General features: G+C 36.0%; 1 protein-coding gene across 2 annotated transcripts in view; it reads right to left on the reverse strand.

The window, feature by feature from the left end:
• LOC112052511 (uncharacterized) overlaps positions 1-14,551 on the reverse strand; it is a 74,230-nt gene that overhangs the window by 2,893 nt on the left and 56,786 nt on the right. For both annotated transcript variants that reach the window (XM_024091624.2, XM_024091625.2), the window contains exon 2: positions 11,192-11,234. The gene's annotated coding sequence lies outside the window, so the exon portion shown is untranslated. The remainder of the gene's footprint in view (positions 1-11,191; positions 11,235-14,551) is intronic.

The raw sequence follows: 14,551 nt of genomic DNA on the forward strand, positions 1-14,551 counted from the left end.
CAACCAAAGAAAACTATTACGAAACAATATAGGTAACTAATGAATACGTTGACCTTTTTCGTCACAAAGAACAGTTAACAATAAAAAATGGGAAAGCATTACAATAGAAATTATTAATCGTATGTTATACTAACAAAGAGCTATAATAATTTATTCATTTCTGACTAGAACTAAACATAGAACCTAGAACTTACTAGTAGAAATTATAGAGATACCAGTGAGCTAAATAATTTACAGCTGTCTATATTTATAATTTTGTACTCAAGCCAAAATTACATACCTACTACTATAATCATTAACAAATGCCGAATGAGACAGTCTTTTGTTTTGCATTAACAAGTAAGTAGGTAAATGAAGCTGTTACAATTTAAAGCAAACAAAGAAACGCGGCAAACTTCTTTTTTTATTATTTTCTTACTTTTGTTTTTAATGTTATTTAGCAACTTTGCTTTAAAACACTATTTGTACCTACATACATGTATAAATCTAACAGCAAGCTCTGATTTGAAGTCAACTTACAACCTTAGGTAGGTATGTCATCATCATCATCATCATCATCATCATAATCATCATCATCATCATCATCATAATCATCATCATCATCATCGTCATCATCATCATCATCATCGTCATCATCATCATCATCATCATCATCATCATCATCATCATCGTCAACTCATGCTCTACTCACTTTTGAGCTCGAGTCTCCTCTCAGAATGAGACTGAATAGGCCAATAGTTAAAAATTATGTATTTAGTGCTATTTATTATATGTATACGCTGGGGCATTACCTACTGTCTATTTTCAATTGCAATTTTGTTGTCTGTGGTAATATGCTCTCATTTGCACCAATTTCAAAGCGAATTTAGCTGAGTTCAATAAAAAAAAAACAAAGACTTATGCCACTATCAAGCTATGAAGTATCGTGGTTAAAATAGGCTACATGGTATGTCAACAAAATACAATTAGGTATCTAAATAATTTTTCCAATCAATCGATTGAATGATTTTTTTCCAATAAACAGTCATGTGGTAAATACCTACTTATCATTGTTTTGTATTAGTTTGTACATAACACGTGCGCCATATCTAAAACAAATGCCGTTTGTGGAATTGCATCAATGTGATCTGGTAGATCTACTTTGTGTCTGGAAATAATTGTATTATGACATCAGAACTAATAATGTTGTTCTCATTGATTTTCCCAAGATTCAAGGTTAGTTATCTACGTGAATTACCTACTTTAGTAAAGTTGGTTACGCAACATAACAGTAAGCACATGTAAGAGACAAAGTACTTACCTACCTACCTTACAAAGTACTTACTTTGTCTCTTACAAAACATCGATTTTAATGGGACTTTCACTAGATAGAGGACAATAACGTCCTCCTTAAAAGCTACTTTTTATTCCGGGAATTTTTTCCCCGTAGGATCTGTAAAAAACTGACTTCACGCAGATCACGGCGCGGGCGTCTTTCTTATAAAAATAGAAACTGTCATTATGTTCGTATAGAGTACCTAAATAAGAAATGCAACTTGGTTTGTATACCTTCCTACATGTAAAAGCAGAATTGATATAGAAATAAATGAATATCGGCCTACGTAATAGGAAACTAGTCTAGAACCTCTAGAACCAGTAACTGGGCGCGGGGCATTATTGAGTCATTATATATTACCTAGATAGTCAATAATTATATTAAAATAAGAAGTAGGGTAGAATAGACATCAGAAGTCGCCATAAAAAGCAAGTATTCTATTAAGTAGCTGTATCTACATATACATGAGCTGTGTGTAAAAAAGTTAGGCTTATATTTTCCCATCAGTAATAACATGACGTTAATTGCGATAGGTAAGATAAACCTGCCTATCATCTAGTCTATACTATAAAGAGGTAAAGTGTTTGTTTTTAGGTATCTACAAAACTCTTTTACCACTAGAAAGTCACGTTGTTTTTGAGTGTCATAACTTATATTTTATTCCCGAATTCTCACGAAAACGACACTACGCGGGTGAGACCGAGGGGCGTCTGCTAGTTCATAATTATAACAGCAGAAAAAATATAAAAAGCCGCAACCTAAAACCCGTTGAACTATTTATCGATTAAACAGCTGTTCCGAGCCTAAAAGTTCGAGCGATCGTGCGTTGAACTCGATTCTGTACCGATTGTAATCTTATGTCTCGGATTAGCCGCAACTGTCCAGGCTGATATAGAAAGTTGTACCACTTTCACGTCGAATCGGACACAATACATGCAGACGTTTGTCATTCGAAGGACTATCGAACAAAAGGTCTATATAAAACTGATCGCACACTATCGCACGCGCCGAATTTGTAATGAGAATTATGGTTGACGTCATACAAATGACGCCCACAGACGGTCAATTATACAACACTGTATGCAGCACGGCCTAGTGTAACCTAGTGAACCCTAGTACCATAGTAGAAGCTTTTAAGATATGGAAGTACCGTAGAATGCTCCGCATAAGCTGAACAGCGAAGGTGTTTAACATCGACGTTCTTGCCAGATGCAGAAAAAGGCATTCGAGACATTCGTACCCATCGATCGTAGATCGTAGACGATTTATATCGATGTTCGTATCTCGGATTTTGCGACACGATAGATAACATTGCTTCAAACATTCATGACGAGCAAGATTGCAGGTAAAAAAGAGTAGGTAGAAGGAAGAAGGCTACGAAATATAAGGGACTGGTTTATAGATAGACGGAGAACATTTCCATCTTGCCATGGACAAGGGTAAGTTTAGGAAGCTGTCCGCTGACCTTCAGTAATGGTGAGGCAGTTTAAAAGAAGATTCCACACGCGTAGGGATGTAGGCAGTGAAAAAAATATTAGAATATGGTACTTAAACAATGGCTGTATATGTACTTGACTGTCTATGGCCGGCATAACAACGACCGCTACGGGTGAGTCAATGAAATATTGATGATTGTTTTTTGCGGATCATGTATAAATAGTTGGATGTTTTTGAATAGAATACTAGCTTTATCTTCAGGAGGTAAAACATGGAAAGTTTTTCATAGTTCGCCGAAGAAAATAATTAGCTATGGCAAAGGACGTTGTGAAGAGTTAGGTGTCGAAGAAACTCAACGAAGTTTATGGATGCCGAAAACCGTTTAATTAAGAATTAACATCAAAGATGGTTAGAAAGAAATTGATTCATACACACATCTACGTATTTATTTAAAGGTAATGATTAGACTTAGGTACCAAATGCATTTTCCTTTAGTCTATTGCGTAGGTAGTATGTGTAAGCATAAACTGGCAGATGTGAGACATGTTACTTTGTGTGTAAAGTAAAGATGTCACGTAAACAAATCGCTAGTAAACAATATGTGTAGGCTGATCTATAATAGCTAAGAAAGATTTGTTGTTGTTAATGTCGAGGAAAAATTCCGAATTCATAGCTAAACGTGCATTCCTACTTCATACTATAAATATATATTACTAGCTGACGCCGCGCGGTTTCACCCGCGTGGTTCCCGTTCCCGTAGGAATACGGGGATAATATATAGCCTATAGCCTTCCTCGATAAATGGGCAATCTAACAGTGAAAGAATTTTTCAAATCGGACCAGTAGTTCTTGAGATTAGCGTGTTCAATCAAACAAACAAGGCAAACAAACAAACTCTTCAGCTTTATAATATTATATAAAAATATAAATATAAAATATAAATAAATAGTAACTCTGTCTGTCTGTTAGATAGGTACTTTTTACGACTAATCCGTCGAACCAATTTACATACATTTTGGTAAAATGGATTGGTGGTTTTATGTATGTAAAACTTTTTTTTTATTTTGTGTAAATTATAATTTAGATTTAACTGTATTTAACTGTTATGCAGTGAGTTGCAATTTGCCTGTTATTATTATTGTTAATTAGTATATTTTGATAATATAAATTATTACCAAAATATACTAATTTTAATTACAAATAAAATATTCATAATAACATCATATAAAAAAAAAAACAATCAATTAATTGAATTATTCAGTTTTGTGTAAAATATAATTAGGTATAACTGTTATGTAGTGTGTTGTAACTGTTATAAATCTCACATTTATTTATTAGTTCTTTTTATTTTTCATTTTATTAAATAACAGTTATTATTGTTAATTGGTATATTTTAATAAGTAGTATAAATTCTTTGTTTTCATTTATATTATTTTAATTAATTATTTTTATTGTATTTTGTGTACTTATTCCTTCTGATTCGACTGCTTTATGTTAACGACTTTACTTGTTTGTCTTGTAAATGTCATTTGTAGGTATGTTTTGTGACGCCCTAATTTTCAATTTGTGTAATTCGTGGATAGTGTTGTTATTTACATATTTATTAATCCCTTTGCATGGATTTTTATTTTTTATAATTTAAGCCTTTACTAAACTTTAATATGTAAGTGTTTTCTGCCCCAAATAATAATAATAATAAATAATCGTTTATTTCTTAGTAATATACAGTTTTAACAAATAGGGGCTGAAACCTCCTTGTAGGTATATAAAAACCCGTGTTAGGAGGCCTCGCTCTTCTATAACAGAGGTATTAAAATTACTAAATTAACAAATAGTTTTTTCTTAACAATTACTCACAGTTATCACAAATGTAACTAAATAAAAATAAAAACTAAATTTCACTCAAAACGAGTCGCGTGCGCTAGGTATATGAAAGGTATGTGAAATATAAAACTAAGCAAAGATAATATTAAAGTTTCGTTAGTTTGAAACAAAGAGCAGACAATAAAGATCTCGCCGTCCCAACAATATCGGAGCGCCACTATTAGATAAGATAAGATAACCGGCTGGAGAACGTATGTAGTGTTTCTTTAATAAACTACGATGTAGATATTTACCTACTATATACCTACCGATATAATATGTGGGCAAAGATTTTATACTACTAGATATGTCTCTAGAGCATCCAAACTGAGGCGAACAAAAGTGGATAATTGTCTTAATTTCATTTAGTCGCATAGTAAACAATGAAAGATATTTAATCAAATAATTTTGTCTACAATGTCGAGTTGTGTGTTCAGGAATTGTAAAAACTATAGGCATTATATGCATAAATATATAACGTAGGTAAGTAAGCATGGCAAGGTGTCTGACTATGGGCCTTATTAGAAGGCTCAAAGTCACTCAGCGGGCGATGAAGCGAGCTATGCTTGGAGTTTCTCTGCGTGATCGAATCAGGAATGAGGAGATCCGCAGAGGATACCAGTCACTAATAGCTTAGCAGGTCGCGAAGCTGAAGTGGCAATGGGCAGGCCATCGAAGAGCCGATGGACGTTGGGGTCCCAAGGTGCTGGAATGGCGACCCTGTACTGGAAGTGTTGGTCGACTAGGTGGACCGAGGATATCAAGCGGGTTGCAGGGAGCCGCTGGATGCTAGCTATGCTATGTCCAGCTGATATCGGCTGATAAGGCAAGTAAACACAAAATTTAGCATGTGATGTGTGCGCTTAGTGGACTAGCTATATTAGGATCACTTTTTTCGGTGATTTTGTATGTACGTAACATGTCTACAGTATAAAATATCATTGTATGAAGGTGTAAAGTTGACTAATTTGAGGAAGAAATCTTAATTTCAAAACACTAAAACCGTAAGAGGAAAATGTTGCTTTTAAAATTTGTGGATTCGTTTGCCTGCTTATGTCTGCTGACGTTTCAAAAGTGCTTGTAAACTAAGGTTATTATTTTAAAATACATACTTATATGAATTTTGGCTTTGACTTTGGTAGGCCTTGGCCCTGGCTATTTACTGACCTTTCGACAAATATATGTCTACACCTACAGCTAAGGGATTTAGCGTTCTGGTTCTGGTATCATGTCGCGTAGAAAATTGCTAATGAGGAAAACATCTCGTTCCAGCAAAGGTTTTTTATTTCAAGTATATCGAAATAACTTCACAAACATATCAAAGATGAAGTTCATTATAAAAAAATGCTTATAATTACCTATTCTTTTTTACTACTTGGAGTTATAGGAATTTCATTGTCGAGACAAAAAAATACTTAAAAGGTAAGGACCTACTCAGCTACTCATACTTGTAAATTTTGAAATGTGCAAATGCCTCGTTGCATGCTCGTTAAGACTTATGTTTCGAATGAGCCATCATTCGCACGAGAGCTTTTTTAACGCACGTTGTAAAAGCGTTTAAATACAACAAATGCATTCCCAAATATGTTGCTTTTTTATCGCGTAGTTGCATTTTCAATTTTGTACGTTGGAAATAGATTTTTATTCAGCGTTATACTATACGCTACAACGATATTAAACTAGAGACAGGGCACTAGCGCATCAAAACTGATGCGGACAAATGTGCATAATTGTCTTAATTTCATTTTGTCACTTATTAACCTCTTGACTCCTAAATGGACGACCGGTCGCCCATTGTATCCGTTGCGTGACATGTAAAAAATATAAAGTAAATTTAGGGCAATAGGCGAGCACAGTATCATGCGCCGCGCGATAGAGGAATATAAAGATTTTTTTAAATGGCTCACAACGGTAGATTAAAACCGCATTCCCTGACTGTCGGCTTCTTCAACGCAGACGGGCTTTTCGATAAAATACTCGCGGGCAGCGAATGGTTAAACAACGAAAGTTATTTAAGCACATTTTTCCTACCTAAATATTGTCTACATTGTCGAGTTGTGTGTTTATGAAGTGTAAAAACATATACATAAACATATAATGTAAGTAAACACAAAATTGTTCATGTGTGCGAAATGTCAGTGAAGACAGTGGAGTGGCTAAATTCGGATCACTTTTTCCGGTGATTTTGTAGACACGTAAACATATCATAGTATAAATGAATCATTGATACGCTACGCCTGCCAACATTCGGTTTAACGCATCGCTTTTTTAACTCTCGTGCGAATGAGCCCTGAGGAGCAGGTGCGGCCGAAATGTGTTCAATATTCAAGTGTCCACATCTGGATAGCAACGCTTGGCGCCAGCTGATGCCTACGTTCACAACAAGGTGGGCACGACCAAATCGGGAACTCATTATTGATTCATAACATTGGTATGTAAATGTGTTTACAGTTATCAATATAATTATCAACTTATATGCTCGGAAAAAATTTTTTGCTTAGCGAAATTATCAAGGAAAAGTCGATTTTGCAAATAAATTTTCATCTCATATGCTCGGAAAAGTTTTGGTCGGCGAAATCATCAAGGAAACGTCGTGTTTTTGCATACACTCATGTTACATGTTTTTACTCGTGTATGCAACTCATGTTTGGGGTGAGGCAATTGATAAGCACGGAGAGGCACTTGCTGTCTCTCTCGACATATCTAAGGCATTTGACAGGGTCTGGCACGATAGCCTCATTAGTAAGCTTCCAGCGTATGGACTTCCACCGAGCTTGTGTGACTGGATATCCGACTTTTTGAGTGAACGATCCTTCCGAGTGGTTACTGATGGCTGCTCATCGGATCTAATGGCTATTAACGCTGGAGTTCCTCAAGGGTCGGTACTTTCCGCTACTCTTTTTTTACTACATATTAATGACCTGCTGAAACCTGGAACCCTTGGTTATGCAGATGACAGTACAGTAACGGAAAGATATTTATCCGGACCACGCGCCGGTGGAACTGAAACTAACGAACTCAGGGAGGCGATGGTTTCTCGATTGAACTCTACCCTAAAGGAAGTCTCCGAATGGGGCGACGCTAATTTAGTTCAGTTCAATGCAACCAAAACGCAGGCATGTCTACTGACGGCAAAACGGACTCCTTTTCCATTTACACCTACATTCAGAAATGTATCCTTGCCTATCACTGACCACATCGATCTCCTGGGTGTCAATATTTCGGCTAACATCAACTTTGGGCGGTCCATAGAATCTAAAGCCAAAACCGCGGCCAAAAAACTTGGAATACTCCGTAAGGTTAAGCAGTACTTCTCCTCACAGCAATTACTTACTCTATATCAGGCCCAAGTCCGGTCTTGCATGGAGTACTGCAGCCATCTTTTTGACGGCTCAGCCAAATACCAATTGGCTGCTTTGGATGCTGTGGATCGTCGAGCCAGGAGACTCATTGGCACAGATTCACCGCTTTTGACCAAACTCCAGACCCTTGAGCATCGGCGGAAAGTTGTCAGTTTATCGGTGTTTTATAGGATATATTTTGGAGAATGTGCTCAGGAGCTATTCGATGTCATACCACCTTCGCCTTTTTACCATCGCACCGCAAGACATCGGGTGGGTTTTCATCCCTATATTGTAGATGTCCCTAGGACCCGTACAAAACGCTTTGCGTCTTCTTTTCTCATACGCACGGCTAAGGTTTGGAATACCCTTCCCAAGTCTGTGTTTCCTGAATATTATAACTTGGGTATCTTCAAAACAAGAGTGAATAGGCACCTTCTAGGCAAGCGTGTCCCATCTTAGACTGTATCTACACTTACCATCAGGTTAGATCATGGTCAAACGCGAGCCTATTTGCATTAAAAAAAAAAAAAATACACAATTAAATATCAAATATAAAAAATAAGTACTAATTTTCTTCTCAAATTCTCGGAAAAGATTTTTTTAATCGACAAAATCTTTTTGCTGCTTAGATAGAAATAATAATTCAAATTCAGAACAAGTAAGTAGTAAATAGAACGAAGTCCACGAGTGTGCGTAAGGTTTACGTCAGTAGGGTTGACATCACAAGCTTTAAGTTAAAGCAACAGGAACCAAGGTAAAAGATTTCTACTTTGCAAATAATGATGTAACCCTAAAATCCGGATCACGATGAATGTACCTATATCCGTACCAAATATCAATTTACATTTCACTTATGAATCTATGTCATATAACCTTTAACCGTTTTCGACCGATGACGTCATATCGTGCCGATAAACTTATTGAACCTAACTGTTGTGTCTAGCATTGATTTAATATTATTTCTACTTACGCACATACAGCAGTAATACCTACCTCTTAGACTAATAACCTATAGACCCGCAAAACCTAACAATTTTATTTCATTTGGAGGAGTAAGTTGTGTGACTATGTGAGCGTAAGAGTTAAGCTATAGCTTGTCAAATTCGTTCGTAACACTCCTGATGGTCCGCGGGGGCCGGGAGGGAGGTTGCGATGCCCCGCTCGCACAACTCGCACCCGCGCAGTCCTTCCCCCCGTCGCCCGCATATCATGGGAGTGTCATCAACGAACTTGCCAAGCTATAACTTCACTCGCCGACACGCACACAGGCGTACTTATTCTAGCGTAGCGATGCATCAAGGGCTCCTATTTCGGGGCACATAAAATGCTTTACGATTCCTGCGACGACTGTATACTATCTATGTGTTATAAATCTATGACCTTATACTAATACCTTATATTAATACTTGATATTTTAAAAATACGAAGTACACAATACATTATATTATACTTACCTACCTACATATAGCTAACTATACGGGTAACCCAAACACCTAGCTTGTGTATACGCGGCCGTCGTACCGGAACGTTAAATGGCTTTGAGGTAGGTCTTTACACATAGAGCAGTACGGTATTTAGATAAGACTCAGAGGCAAGGGTCGCAAATCGACCTAAGAAAGTAGACAAGTACGAGTAGGTAGTAAATATCATCGATATAAATCATTAGATGGGCCCCTCCATACTAAAGAACGCACAATTTTATGTCATTACCCAAAGACGTGCTCGCACATCTTATCTTAGTACGTAACAAACGCATGCTGTGAGTGGACGTGGACTTAAAAAAATATTTACTGTTTTTTTATAATTTTAATCCCTTATGCCTTCGTGTTCATTTTAAAAGTGTAAAAACACAAGCCACAACATAATTAAAGAGAAATGTGTTACGAGTGATGACGTACTCAATGTGCGAGACCAATGACAATTCCGCGACGCTTTGAGGCCCATCTAACGATCTACGATCGATGGTAAATATGATACAAATGCAATGTATTGAGGAAAAGTACAGGTATATAGTACTTGATTTGTCCTCTCACGGCCGTATCAGTTCACCACACGACCACAGCATCGCGTCATGTATTCGCAATGACTCTCCAATAATTAAACGAGTGTTAATCTATCGAATAGAGCCTTATGACAATACAAATACGGATCAAAATTGATTGTCGCCGCATCATGTGACATAACGCACGATAAGACAATATTTGAGAATACAAGCAAAACAGTCACGTGATTATCAACTCTATTAATTTAACTGAGGGTTGGAATTTGCATGGATCCGTGCTACTGCAGGCTGTATAGGACATGTGGTTGGCCACAACTGTACCGGGTCTGTGAACGTTCGACATTTCGTAACCCCGTTTCGTCAGATAGCGACATCTCGAAGTTTTACACTGTTCTGTAAAGCCTTGTAATTTGCTATAAGCTCCCTTTTCAAGATATAGATAGCAGTATGTTACAATCTAACAGTAAGATTGTTATAATTATAACTGACGTACCTACCTAGGCACAGTTAGCAAGTAATTTTGAAGGAATCTTGATTTAAAAGTTTCAGATTTTTTTACAATAAATACTAATTTTAATACTATATATATATATATATATATATATAAATACTAAGTTTAATATTAAACGACTAATTTTAGAGGAGTGATTCATGCAACCTTCGATTCCGGAGGGTAAATAATAAATATGGATTCGAATCCGGTCCGGGGTAGTCACCTTCAACTTTTCAGTTGTGTGCATTTTAAGAAATTAATGTCACGTGTCTCAAACGGTGACGGAAAAACATCGTGAGGAAACCTGCATACCAGAGAATTTTCTTAATTCTCTGCGTATATGACTGCCAATCCTCATTGGGCCAGCGTGGTGGACTATTAGCCTAACCCCTCTCATTCTGAGAGGAGGCTCGACCTCAGTAGTGAGCCGAATAAATGTTGATAATGATGAAACGGCTAATTTTAGTTACCTACTCATGAACCTATACATAATACAGTTCATATGATTATGTGATATATCTACTAGAGTTACAATACAATATAAAACTTGATATAATGAGTACAATACACAAAAGACTATTATTTAGTTACTCATGTATGCACATAATACATAATAGTCCAAACCTATTAAAGTCAGACGTATATTCGAATATGTACGACATCTACGTAGTTAGTATAATTTATTTTTAGCGAGATCGCACTATTTTAAAACATTTTATAGATATAATTGTAATTACCTCTGTCCTCGTTCAGCCTTCCAGTCACTTCGTTAATAGCAACCTGAAACAAACAAAAAAAAAAGATTTTGAGATTCTAAATAACATAAAACTGAAATTATTAGTTAGGTACACTCTCAATGAATATTCTCTTTCAGTGCGCTATCAATTGAGACCGCACTCGAGTAACAGACATTCAGTTATTCTTGCCCAATTTCACCTCCCAGAACTTTTAAACGGCTCAACCGATTTTCATCAAACATGTCTAAAAACTCGCATATGGCATATACCTACCTAAGTCATATTTCATACAAACGAAATAGAAATCGCTTCAAACGTACGGGAGCTATGGTGCCAGACAGACTGATAGACAGATAGACATACACGTGAAACTCATAACACCCCTCTTTTTGCGTCAGGGGTTAAAAACTGTTTCAGTGAACAAAAATGTTAGTCGATGTAAAAAAAATCTTATAGCTTGTTTGCGAGACAAACACAGTAAGACGGATATTTGATTTGGAACTTCAGAAACCACCAATCTAATATTATTCTATGCTGTGCGCATCGCAATAAAATTCTACAACAATTCGATAGCAAAGCGCGTAGGCATTACGTCAACCAAACTGCTGACTAAAATAGAAAACTCGCATGATGATAAGTTCCGAATAAAAGTGAAACTATTTCATTGTACAATTATTGGAACTGTCTGCAGTGTGTTATATAAGAACACGAATAGATGATTATATCTATAAGCAGGTACCTACTAATATTACAAATGCGAAAATCCGGTGGAATTATAAGCACAAGAGGTTTAAACTAAACCATATTTTATGGTTGAAAGACACAAGAGGACAGGTTATAAAGCATAGCATATTGCATATATCTATATTACTGTTATCTATATATAGTTCTGACTGATATCTATATAAAAAAAATATGGAAATTTTGCTTTTTTTTTTTTTTGGTTAACCTATTCATCGGTGTAGCGATTTTTGCATTCTGTTATTATAGGACCTATCTACCAGTGGCGTTCTATTTATGAACTACTCCTATATCATATAGCATGGTAGGAACAGCATCATCAATACAGGTTCGTATCCATAACATTTAATACATACATACAGGTGAGCCATCTCAAACTATAGAATAAAATCTTGCGAGATTGTTAGTCACGCGCATGTTTTGACTAAAAACAGTGTATCAAATCTTGATAATAATTGATAATGTAGTACACATACAAGATTATCAATTATCAAGATCGATAGATGATAATTGATAATACTAAGTCTCTTGTACTGTTTATCGAGATGCGATATGTACTAGTAGGCATGCAGCTTCTAAAACAGGTTTTCTAGAGGTTCTGTAAAGGGGTAATTCTACATTAATCTGTTATAGAATTTGCATCAAAGCTTATGCATTAAATATGAGATGTCGATAAATTATAGACTACCTGAGTGGCGAGTATTCATAAAAATAAATGAAATGATTAAATGTAAATCAGTATTTAGTTATTAAGTGATTATAGAACATTACTTTCAGTTTATTTTTAGGTATCGGAAATTAATTTATTTGTTATTTATAGGATATAGACGAAACTGGTAATTTTTGTAAACTGTAACTCGGCTCTTCCGTCTTTAAAGGTTGCCGACCCCTGCTCAAGGTGCTCAAGTATGACTCGTAATATCCATTTGTATTCTTGCTGTCTCTTTTGATAGTCGTAAGTTTAACTGAGTTAAGCTCTTTTATTGTATTGTAAGCCTGCGACCACGTGAAATTCTGACACTTCTAACTTCAAAGACTAACAGAGGTTACTCTTTCATACCCCTTCTTAAAATTTGAGAAAAAAAGTTTTTGCTAGTCTCTGTGTAATGAAATTTGTACTGCAGTTACAACTTTTAGCATATTAGGTACCCTCAGTAAGTGTCTACTTTCTGTGCAACTCGACAGTTTTAATCTAGTAATGTGTCTCTATCTCTCTGTGTCTAACACGGTACTATAGATAAAGAGAGATATATACGAATTCAAAACTGTCGAGTTAATAAAACATCCTTACAGAATAGCCTTACAGTTATACTTTTAACAATGTTCATTATATCGATGTTATTAACGTAAGATAATTTTATTTAAAAAAAAAAGTGTTGTTGGTCTCTTTTTCTATTATACTGTAAAAGAGTGACAACAACATAGAATTATATTTAATTAAAAATTTGAATAATGTTGTTGGTTTTTCTATTTCGAGCGCTGTAATCACCGCGCCATAAGAAGCAGGGTTAAAGATGACATCAGCTGACATTGCTATTAGGTTCGCGCGCGCTGTAACTCAAACGCATAGTTTTAATACGTAAATTCAATTGACATGACTCAAAAACTCCGCCCTTTTTTAAGGAAAACCTTATTATGTACCTAGTTTTGTAAAAAATTAAGTATTTAAAATTAAGGGTACGCTGGCCATTACACCGCAATTGTTATTTGGTTGAAATAAAATGTCACTTATTATGACTTTTTTGACACTTACAACTTAAGTAAGAATCTTATTTAGAATTAAGTAACCCAAATTTTCCTATATCAGATACATTTTTGTTTTTATTCTTTACAAGTTAGCCCTTGACTACAATCTCACCTGATGGTAAGTGATGATGCAGTCTAAGATGGAAGCGGGCTAACTTGTTAGGAGGAGGATGAAAATCTACACCCCTTTCGGTTTCTACGCGACATCGTACCGGAACGCTAAATCGTTTGGCGGTACGTCTTTGTCGGTAACTAATCACGGCCGAAGTCTCCCACCAGCCAGACCTGGACCAATTAAGAAAACCTCAATCGGCCCATCCGGGGATCAAACCCAGGACCTCCGTCTTGTAAATCCACCGCGCATACCACTGGGCCACGGAGGCCGTCAAATTGAAGAAATAGCCAAAAAAATATCTTCAAAATCCAATAATTTGTAACAACAAGTGTATTTAGAACAAGCGTCACAAAACGCAAAACGCAGCCTTAACTGAGTAGACAAAAATTGTATAGTAACGTTCTGGTCGACCTTATTGGTTGAATGACGAAGGTCGTTAAAATTATCCGCCGTTTGAATAATAATGAACCAGTCAAAAGACCAGCTCGTCTGACGTAACTGTATTGTGTGCTGGTCAACTAATGGGGTTAGATTAGCTTCCGAGTTCGCTAATTTAGTCTATGCCTGACTAATTTACCGTTAACTCGCTGAGAAAGGACATGCTGTTGCTTGGACCAGCACAAAAGCTAGAACCTTGTTATTAATATTGGTACTTATGTGATAAGACAGATGGCAGCACTAACACGTGAGTTTGATAGTATTTAAAAATAGTAGGATATAATCTGCTGTGTGATCATCATTATAATCAATCACATCAT

Source organism: Bicyclus anynana, chromosome 1, assembly GCF_947172395.1.
Source record: "Bicyclus anynana chromosome 1, ilBicAnyn1.1, whole genome shotgun sequence".
NCBI lineage: Eukaryota > Metazoa > Arthropoda > Insecta > Lepidoptera > Nymphalidae > Bicyclus > Bicyclus anynana.